The sequence below is a fragment of the Corylus avellana genome, chromosome 4 (assembly GCF_965113065.1).
Source record: "Corylus avellana chromosome 4, dhCorAvel1.hap1.2, whole genome shotgun sequence".
Classification (NCBI taxonomy): Eukaryota; Viridiplantae; Streptophyta; class Magnoliopsida; order Fagales; family Betulaceae; genus Corylus; species Corylus avellana.
The window spans coordinates 26,885,842-26,896,626 of NC_142493.1; the positions used below are offsets into that span (position 1 = coordinate 26,885,842).

The following is a 10,785-nucleotide window of genomic DNA, read 5'->3' on the forward strand; positions in this document are numbered from 1 at the left end:
ATGAACTTTATTTTCTAACTCAGAAATCTGTTTACATGCATGTCGTGTCGTTCATCTTCTATTATGCATCAAGCAGTATCATTAAAAATGTCTGATAGATCCCACAACAAGAAGCTCAAATGCATGAGCTTACCTTATCAAAATCAAGTAAAGTTCCCATTTCGAAATACACGTGAAGTCATTTTTGTTCTTTGGATCTATTGGATAGGCATAGGCATACCATCCTGCAAGATCTTGATCTTTGAATCCTCAGTAGCTAGCATTCATATATTTCATCTCCCTTCATTTTGAAAAATTTACTAGAATAATTGGGTGTCTATATATGGAACCCTGAGGATGGGTAACTGAGATAGGAGAGTAAAATTTGGGTCTAATAATGCGTATGGTACCAAATAAAGCGATGTAGCCTAGCTATAACATTACATCAAATAAATACTGATTCATACAGATTGAGAAGATAATAATGGTTGGATGTCTCCGGATGAGGTTGACATTGTTGATGATGGAACAACATCCCATGGCTCATACATTGCTGCTCGGACATATTCAAGCTCTTCGTAGTCTTGTTGAAGGTTAGGAGCTTTTTGCAACATTTGAACTGCCTCCAACTCCTTTGCGACTTCTTTCATCGTAGGTCGTTTCTTCCCGTTTAAGTACAAGCACCTTTTTGCAAGGTTCGCGACCACAAGGATCTCTTCTTTTTTACCTTCCTTCAAAACTCGACTATCAAGAATATCAAACAAATTATTCTCCTCCACGGATTGAATGAAATATGTGGCTAAACTTTTGGATTCTTGCGTCCTTGTTGAAGAGATTGCTTTTTCGCCAGTTAACAGCTCAGCAAGGACAACACCGAAACTATAAACATCACTCTTTTCTGTAAATTGGCTTGACTGGAAATACTCAGGGTCCAAATATCCAAAAGTGCCATGCACTAGGGTTGTTAAGTGAGTTTGATCAACAGTGATGGATCTTGAAGTCCCAAAGTCAGCTACTTTAGCTCTGTATTTTTCATCTAAGAGTATGTTTGTAGACTTAATATCCCGATGATAAATGGGCAAGGAAGCTGCTGAGTGTAAGTAAAAGAGAGCTCCTGCTACTTCAGTTGCAATTCGCAAGCGCATATCCCATGTTAGTGGAAACTCCTCAATTTGTCCGTTAACATATTGGAAAAGTGTTCCGTTAGGAATGTATTCATAAACTAGAAGAGGAATTTCGGTCTCCAAACAACAACCAATCAGCTTAACCACATTCCTGTGGTTAATTTGTGAAAGAATGACAACTTCATTAATGAATTCTTTGAGTTTTCCTTCATCAATTACTTTGGACTTTTTCACAGCAACAATTCTTCCATCCGCTAACATACCTTTGTAAACAGTGCCTTGTCCTCCTTTGCCAAGTATTCTATTCACATTAAAACGGTCAGTGGCCTTCTCCAAATCTTTTGAATTAAACAATTTGGTGTTCTCAACATTGGCTTCATGTGAAGATAATTGTTGTTTTAACAATAGACCACCATTTCGTTTGAAGAACATGTTCTTCTGTTTAATCATCCTCCTTTTCTTTATCAATTTGTAGGACCACCATCCACCAACAAGCATAACCAATAACCCAAGACCGCCACTGATAAGACCTGCTTAACACAATGTAACATGCAAGATTGATCATTGCAGTAAAAGGTTATAGCAATAGATTTGATTGAGAACATTGACTTTAGACATATGCTAGAAATTAGCCTGACAAACAGCATGTGACAAAAAATATGTTAATGTATTTTGACTATTGAAGTATTCCGAAAGAAGGAGATGGTAAAAAATGGGCTATTGATGGAGGAAAATGATTAAACACACAAAGGTTTAAAGGTTTGCATTAGACTTCCATACCTACAATTTAAAAAAATATTGAAACAATTATTTTAAATTAACCGTCATCTATTTTGAATATTAAAAAAATAAAGAAAAAAAAAACTTAGAGGAAATGATTTCAAAAAGCATAATATATAGCAATTCGATCTCCTAAAAGAATGTACATCCAAAACAAGTGGGTCCAATTGAAAGAAGGAAAGTGAAAGAAAATCAGTCAAAATATGAGATTTATATTTATATTGTGTGGGTGGTTTGTTGGCTCACTTTTTCAAAAGAAAAATAAAATGAGAAGCCTTCATTAATTTCAATAGTTTGATATGAGTAAACATACCTATCACGAGCATAACTCGAGGTTTCTTACTGTAACACATGTAATCCCCATAAGTATTTACACAGTTTCCATTATTGAAACAACGGTTCTTTGGGTCCTCGCATTCGTTAATATCTGACATGTAACGAGACAAACACGGTTAGTATATATATATATATATATATATATGCACCAAAATTCAAATCTTTCAATTAATATTATGATAATTTTTATGACCTATGTGCTTTTTGTGCCCATTTTAGTCTTTTTTTTTTTTTTAAAAAAAAAAAAAAAAAAAAAAACCTTCTTTGAGTCTCGATTAGGGCTAATTTTAAACAATTCTGAAATAATTTAGGCTGGGGGCTTGTTTTAATTTTTCTTTTTAAATCCTAGTGTTTTGAAAATATACTAATTTTACATTACTTTTGAAAACAATGTAACATAACGTATATCTAATCCTGTAATCCAAAACAACCTCATTTTGATATTAAACACCAAGCATGCATGGACAAAGCAAGGTCTAAGTAACACATTATTAGTTATCATAAAATAAAAAATTAATAAAAGTAATAAATTTAATCATGCAAATTACTATATATTATAACTGGGACATTAACATTCATATGAGGAAACGTGATTTTTGGCTACAAATTAATGAAGTATAAAGCTTTCACTTTGTCAAACTAAATTTCTCACAAATGATCTACCAAAATGAAATTTTATTAGATCATCAAATTTTATCAAAATTGTGTGTTTATTTATTTTTTATTTTCAGGATCATATTGATCATGGCCACACCTGTAAATTTTTCATGGCATAAGGCACGTCTAGGTAGTACTGACGTTGCTGTGATCGATGCATGGTGTTAATTTGAGCACGTTGTGAATCTTATACCTAGCTAATAATATATTCTAACAAATCTAGCCTATGATACAATTATCATACAAGTGTTGCGAATTTAATTCATAGAACTTTATAATTAATTAACACATAAACGAAAAGGAAAATAAGAATTAAAGAGATAAATAAAGTGCTACAAAAACTTTAATTACCTTTACATCCTCCAAGAAGATAGGGATTTCCTTCAAAGCCTCTCCTGCAATAACATGAAACAGTTGAGCTATTTGGGTTACTCGCTGAAGTAGAACTAGTATAACAATCGTACACGGGATCGAGCTTCCGACTATAATTGTGCCAATTGGCCATTGGAAGGGGCATGGTTAATGATGCATTTGGAATCCCCCAATCCAACTCTATAGGAACGTACGTCGACATATTTGAGGCGACGAATATGTTTCCGTACCGGGAGAAGATGAAAGAGCTGTTTTCTAACTTCATATTTTCTGTGAAATTTGAACCATCATTACAAATAGAAAGTGTCGGATAATTGACGATAACTGTACTCCTTGTATAATAAGTTTCTAATGAAATGTTGAGCACCTCCAAGTCGAGCTTCTTCAAAACAGGTTTGGGAGCCCGAGAGTCGTTATTATTGCAAACTACTTCAAACCGTTGATCAAGGTAGCAACCAGCTCCTATTCCAAAAGGGTATGGAATGCTAACTTTCCCACAGTGTTCTTCACATGAACTATTAATTGCTAAATCCGCTGCTTGTACAAATATTGCATAAATGGAACACAATAACAAAATGATTTGAAATACCATTTGCACTCCCATCTCTCTCTCTCTTTCTTTCTAGGATATTGATGAATTGGCGTGCATGTGAAGCAGCAAAGCCCAAGCCACGCTTTTTATAATTAAAGCCATGCAATATTATCGTCATTTTCTAAAAGTCGCCAAGAAATTGTATGGAAGTTGCCAACAAGACTTATACCAAGTTCATGAACCAAGCTAGCTAGCAGCCATGACTGACCTCTCATAATTAAATTACTAGCTAGGAAAATGATCCCATATGGATGGCCCACACAATTGTGACTTTTTGGGCGCGTGACTCTTATATATCCGCAACATGCTTTAAACGGGTTGAGATCCATTCTAATTGGGGAGAAATTGAAGATTCTTCAATTGTTAATCGCAACCTTTTATTTTAAATTCAATGGTCTATAAAATGCCAGCTGCTTTTGTATAACCGAAGCATTAAATGCTGGTTTTTGTTTTATCGAGGTTTAAATGATTTTATAAACCATTGGATTTAAAATGAAGGGTCACGATTAACAATTGAAGAATCTCCAATTTCTCTCCAATTGGAAGGGATCCGAATCCGCTTTAAACAATCAATTACTAGAAGGTCTCACGCATGAGGATACCACCCTTAAAATTTGGTAACAATCAATTAGACGGCCCTAGTGCGCTAACTTCTGACTTGTCTTCTGTTAACTTTTCCGTGTTCTCCACATAGACTAGAGTGTGCAGTTTCATTTCCGAGTGATCATTAATTTCAACTGATTTTCTCAAGTTTGACAAATATCAAATACATCCAAGTTGATGATCTAGGCCATTCATCCAATATCAAGATTGAATTATGTTAGGCTATGTGGAGCATGATTTGTATCCGGCCTAGTTTGCATCCGACCCGGTTCGAAGTTGGACACGCTAACGAAATTTTTTGACCCACTTTGGCGTTTTGACTCAGTTAAGGGTCGTGTTTAAACTCGTTTATGACTTTAGGGTTTTTTACGAATGTAATTGACGCATGGTGTATTGTCTCTCAAAAAATAATGAAACTTCATTGAACTTCTATATAGGTAACTCTTAGTTGTGAACAAGGTAAAAATCTATGTTTGTAATTGCTTGTTTTTGCGTTCTTCCTATTTTTCGCATCTCATCGATTCTGAAAAATATGATAGATTTCTTAACCAATTATATCAAGATAGAGGATATTGCAAAAAGCCTAACAGTCATTGCATTGACTTTTAGTTTTGGTCACGTACGAAACTTTCCATCTCCTTGTCTTCACAAAAATCTTATTGGAAAAAGATTATTCTCGACACCATAGATCGATGATCATAGACAATAATAACCAATTATATCAAGATAGAGGATATTGCAAAAAGCTAAAAGTCATTGCATTGACTTTTAGTTTTGGTCACGTACAAAACTTTCCATCTCCTTGTCTTCGCAAAAATCCTATTGGAAAAAGATTATTCTCGACGCCATAGATCAATGATCATAGACAATAATAACCAATTATATCAAGATAGAGGATATTGCAAAAAGCCTAAAAGTCATTGTATTGACTTTTAGTTTTGGTCACGTACAAAACTTTCCATCTCCTTGTCTTCACAAAAATCCTATTGGAAAAAGATTATTCTCGACGCCATAGCTTTCATATCAGTGTTGGAAAGATAAACGGTTTGAAAGTTTTTACCGAGAATACATTAATATACATATTTGAACAACGTACCACTCCAGCCTATTGTTGCTCCTTAAACCTTCTGATGAAGACCCCTCCAATAGCAACATTAAAAGCATATTCTTGCGGTGTTGCAAAATTTTGGTTACCAATGTGAACGGTGGAAATTAAGGTTTATAGGTTGCATAGCTACAATGCACCCTCCGGAATGTTTGACGAATCAGACTTTAAAAGAAGCAAATTATATATCAAGAACATTAATTAAGGAGAAAAAAGAAATAAAACGAAAATATCTTGTAACTTTGAAAGTTTGACGAATATTCATGATTGATTGATTCTATATTGGCAAATGTTCACTCTTTTGATGCTGCAGCCGGCCGAGTTCAGAACTTTGACCACGTCCTAAGTTCCAAAGTACTATAACCTAATTTTTTATTTTGTTCTTTGTTTGCTTTCATTGACCTTTTCAAGTCAAGTCATTTTCTGATCTAGAAAGGAATGATAAGGACTTTGGACAAGTCCCAAAACATGCCTATTAAGAGACTTTTAAGCATTTCAATCTACATTTGTTTCCCAAAGAATATTCAGTCGGCTTGAATTGTAATTAATTGTAATTTCAAGTAATCAGATTTAATTGTAATTAATTGTAATTTCAAGTAATCAAATTTGATGATAATTGATGGTAATCATTCAGATTATCTTCCCCCAATTCTCCTATAAATATGAGTACTTTGTATTGTAACAATATCAAAAAATAAGAGTAAAATATAGCAATTTGAGCCTGTTTAGGTGTGTGTTTGAGGAGCCTAAAAGTGTGTTTAACACTAAAAAAGTTCGTTTGAAAAAAAAAAAAGAAGTACTAGTTTGGTAAAAATAATTGAAAGCACTTTTAATGGTCCAAAAAGCCTAAAAATGGTCAAAACACACTTTTGGCAAAATCTTAAAAATAAAGTTTTTGCCCAAAAGCGCTTTTTGACTCAAAAGCTCTATTTCTCAAACACAATCCTAAACACGCTCTAAGTCATAAACTGAACCACATAAATCATTGTTATTTTCTTTATCCAGTACAGTAATATCCTTTGAAACTGTCCATATATATAGATGAAAAATATGTGTTACAAACATTAATTTTCTAGCCATTAATTTACTATTACTTATTATATTTTTTACCTTTGGGTCTTAAACCAAATTTATGATGAAATGAAATTAATTTTAATTGTCTTATGGTTTGACCATTGCTTAGAGGAAAAACGGCTTAGGCCTTTATTATCAAATGTTTTACGGTTTTTTATGTTATGACCGTTTGGTCATAAAATACTTTAATGCATTGGTTTTATCTTAATGCTCCTAACCGTTGGTGACTTTGCTTAATTAGAAAACTCGCCAACACTTTTATATATATACATACATATATATATATTGAGCTACTAGAAAATAAAAATAAAAAATAAAAATCACTTATTTTCTATCTAAGACTATGGCCGTATAGTATGTTGTAGAACACTTGTTTTCCAAGCATAAAGCCATATGCTATATATATGAGTAGCTTTTCTATAAAAATTATTTGATGTCCCTCATTCACTTTGACGATTGGGTTGTTCTATTACTCTTCGTTATTAGAAGTACATCCTTAGCGAAGGTAGACGCTATAATCTAATCATGGGAGATTGCGTGTCAAGAATTCCGATCCCACCGAGTAATATACTCCGGAAGGCACGAATCAACCTTTAAGGACAACGCTATTGCGTGATTCTATAGCATTGTGAGATCTTTCCATACTCTACTTTTCATCTCTTCTATTTTATTTATTTTATTGTTAATATTCAGATTGTAATTATTTTATATCAATGAGAATTTGTGCACCATCAAAAATTATTTCCAACATGCTTTACATGTAGTATTAATTGCTAAATCCGTTGCTTGTACAAATATTGCATGAATTGAACACAATAGCAAAATGATCTGAAACACCATTTTCACCACCATCGATGACGGGATTGTGAAGCAGATATAAGCCCAATTAAGCGCTGGCCGCTTTATACAACGCCATTATCTTCCTTCTAAAAGTCGCCAACAAATTCTATGGAAGTTGCCAAGAAGGCCAAGTTTTCTTTGCCTGGACTACTTTCTTCATTCTGTGCATGAACATAATATAACAGCAGCCATGATTAAACTCTCATAAATTACCAGGAAAATGATCCCATATGGATGGTCCACAATTGTGACTTTTTGGGCTCGTCTTATATATCTGCAACATGCTTTAAACAATTAATTACTACAAGGCCTCTTGTCATGAGGATATGATCGCCCTTAAAATTTGGTAACAAAGCCGAATAAGATGAAGGCCTCATGTCATTTTCGTGATATTTCAACTGATTTTTTGCAAGTTTGACATAGATCAAACAGCCAATTAAGTTGATGATCTACAACATCCATCCAATTTCAAGATTGAATTATATGAAGATAGAGGTGATTCCGTCCCCCAATAGGATATCGCAAAAAGCCTAGTAGTAACTTTGAAAGTTTGACGAATATTCATGATTGATTGATTCTATAATATTGACAAATGCGCACTCTTTTGATGTTGTAGCAGCCGGAGTTTCTAAGTCCTTGTTTAGAACTTTGACCATGTCCTAACTTCCTAATTATAATCTAATCTTTTATTTTGTTCTTTGTTTGCTTTCATTGTCTTTTTCAAGTCGAGCCATTTTCTGATCTAGAAAGGAATGATAAGGAGTTTTGACAAGTCCCAAAACATGCCGAATAAGAGACTTTTATGCATTTCAATCTACATTTCTTTCCCAAAGAATGTTCAGGCCGCTTGAAACTTGCTTAGAACATAAAGCAGATGGTAGGAATGCATTATTAATTACTTTTCAAACTCAAACTGGTTGACCATAAAATCCTGCTCTGCTTCTTGTTTTGTTGTTTTCAATAAAAAATGTGAAAGAGGATTTGATTTTTTTTTTTTTTTTCAGAGAAATTTAACCATTACGTTTTTAGAATATATTATGGGATTTGATTGTAATTAATTGAACTTTATAGTAATCACATTCGATGAGATAATTAAATCTAATTGATTCAATTGTAATTAAATTTGATGATAATCAAATTATATTATCTATTCCCAAATTTCTATAAATATGAATCTTTTGTATTGTAACAATATCAAAGAATAAGAGTAAAATGTAGCAATTTGGTCTTTTATCTAGTAGACAATGTAATAAATCAAGCCATGTAAATCCTTGTTTCTTATATTCTTTATTTTGCTTTGTCTTCAATTTCTTTTACAATTATCTTTTGTTGGGTGGCAAAGGCCAAGCCCCGCTTTTTATAACGCCATTAATTATCTTCCTTCTAAAAGTCTCCAAGAAAATTCTATGGAAGTTGCCAACAAGACCAAGTTGTCTTTGTCGATCTGAACTAGTTTGTGCTTGCTGTACTTGAACGTATGTAGCAGGTTAGCAGCCATGATTGAACTCTCATAAATTACCAAGAAAATGATCCCATATGGATGGTCCTCAATTGTGACTTTTTGGGCGCATCTTATTATCTTATAGACCCCTCCAATAGCAACACTAAAAGCATATTCTTGCGGTGTTGCAAAATTTTGGGTTACCTTTAAAAGAAGCAGATTATATATCAATTAAGAACATTAATTAAGGAGAAAAATCAAAACGAAAATATCTAGTAACTTTGAAAGTTTGACGAATATTCATGATTGATTGATTCTATATTGACAAATGTGCACTCTTTTGATGCTGCAGCCGGCAGAGTTCAGAACTTTGACCACGTACTAAGTTCCAAAGTAATATAACCTAATCTTTTATTTTGTTCTTTGTTTGCTTTCATTGACCTTTTCAAGTAAAGTCATTTTCTGATCCTGAAAGGAATGATAAGGACTTTGGACAAGTCCCAAAACATGCCTATTAAGAAACTTTTATGCATTTCAATCTACATTTGTTTCCCAAAGAATATTCAGGCGGCTTGAATTGTAATTAATTGTAATTTCAAGTAATCAGATTTGATGATAATTGATGGTTGTTGAAGAAGGAAATATCAGCAACGGTCATAAATTAAATGAGAAAATAAATCCACAACGTTAACATCCCATCTACGTGAATGATTTCCTTGTATAGAAGATCACAACATCAATTCTCAACGGCTATGTAAACCAAAATTTCTGTATAAATACATGTTCATGTAATTCGATTATCATCAAGTAAATATACAAGTATTTTCTTCTATTGGTTTTTTTCATGGTATCAGAGCATGCAAAAACTCTGTTTCTGTAAGTGAAAAACAGAGTCTCATTTTTTTCTTACCTGCTGCACTTAGTTTCTCTCTCTGTTGCAGTATCTCAGAAATACCTTGCCCGATTACTTTGGGGGCTAGTCTCACTCTTTTTCGCCGGTCAGAAAACATTCGGGTCGTCAGTGGTCCTCGTTGGTCAGAGGCCACCATTTTTCAACATCACGAGAGCGACCCAGTGGTGGTTGTTTGGTCAGAGGTCACCAATCCACGCCCCAAGGATTTTCCCATTCCGATCCTTGCTCAGAGGTCCTCCCCGCTCCAACCCGCACTCAACCCGTGCTTATTGGTGTTGCGGCAGCCGGTCCTCCCACTCCCGTCGCACACCCACACCGTAGCCACCAACCCACAAGCAGAATTTTTCTTCCATATAATTTTTTTTTGGCCTGCTCCGGTTTGCCCATTCAGATTCACCCAGATTTCATCTCTGCTTGAGCACGTTCTGTACTCCTTTGTGCGTTCTGTAACAGCACCAAAGAGGAAGTAGATCCCCTTTTCAGCTTTTAGGTAGTTCTTGCTTTATCTCTTTTCTTTTCCTTCTTTTTTAAGTATTTTTTTTTGGTTGGATCAGACCTATCTCATAAGTAGAACCATTTATCCACTTACTTACTAAGCCCAAAACCTGTAGCTTCTTATTTTCTTTTTCTTTTTCCAAGCCCACTTATTATCTATAGAAGCCCACAATCCAATTTGCCTCCCTGTTATACTACATGTAGTTTAGGCTGGTCACACATCACCCTAAGCTACAAGTAGTTTAGTGTCACACCACCCCAAAAAAAAAAAAAAAAAAAAAAAAAAAAAAAAAAAACAATCATGGTTGAAACTACAACTCCCACATCCTCTACAGTGTCTATACCTCCTTGCCAAGATCCCAATCATCATTTATACCTCCACCATTCCGATCACCCTGGTGTGGTACTAGCATCTCAGTCTCTTAATGGAGACAATTATCAAACTTGGAGCCGGGCAATCATTATGGCTCTCAG

General features: G+C 34.2%; 1 pseudogene; it reads right to left on the reverse strand.

Annotated features, from left to right (window-relative positions):
• Positions 1-424: 424 nt before the first annotated feature.
• LOC132178331 (wall-associated receptor kinase-like 1 pseudogene) lies at positions 425-1,691 on the reverse strand (annotated as a pseudogene).
• Positions 1,692-10,785: the final 9,094 nt, after the last annotated feature.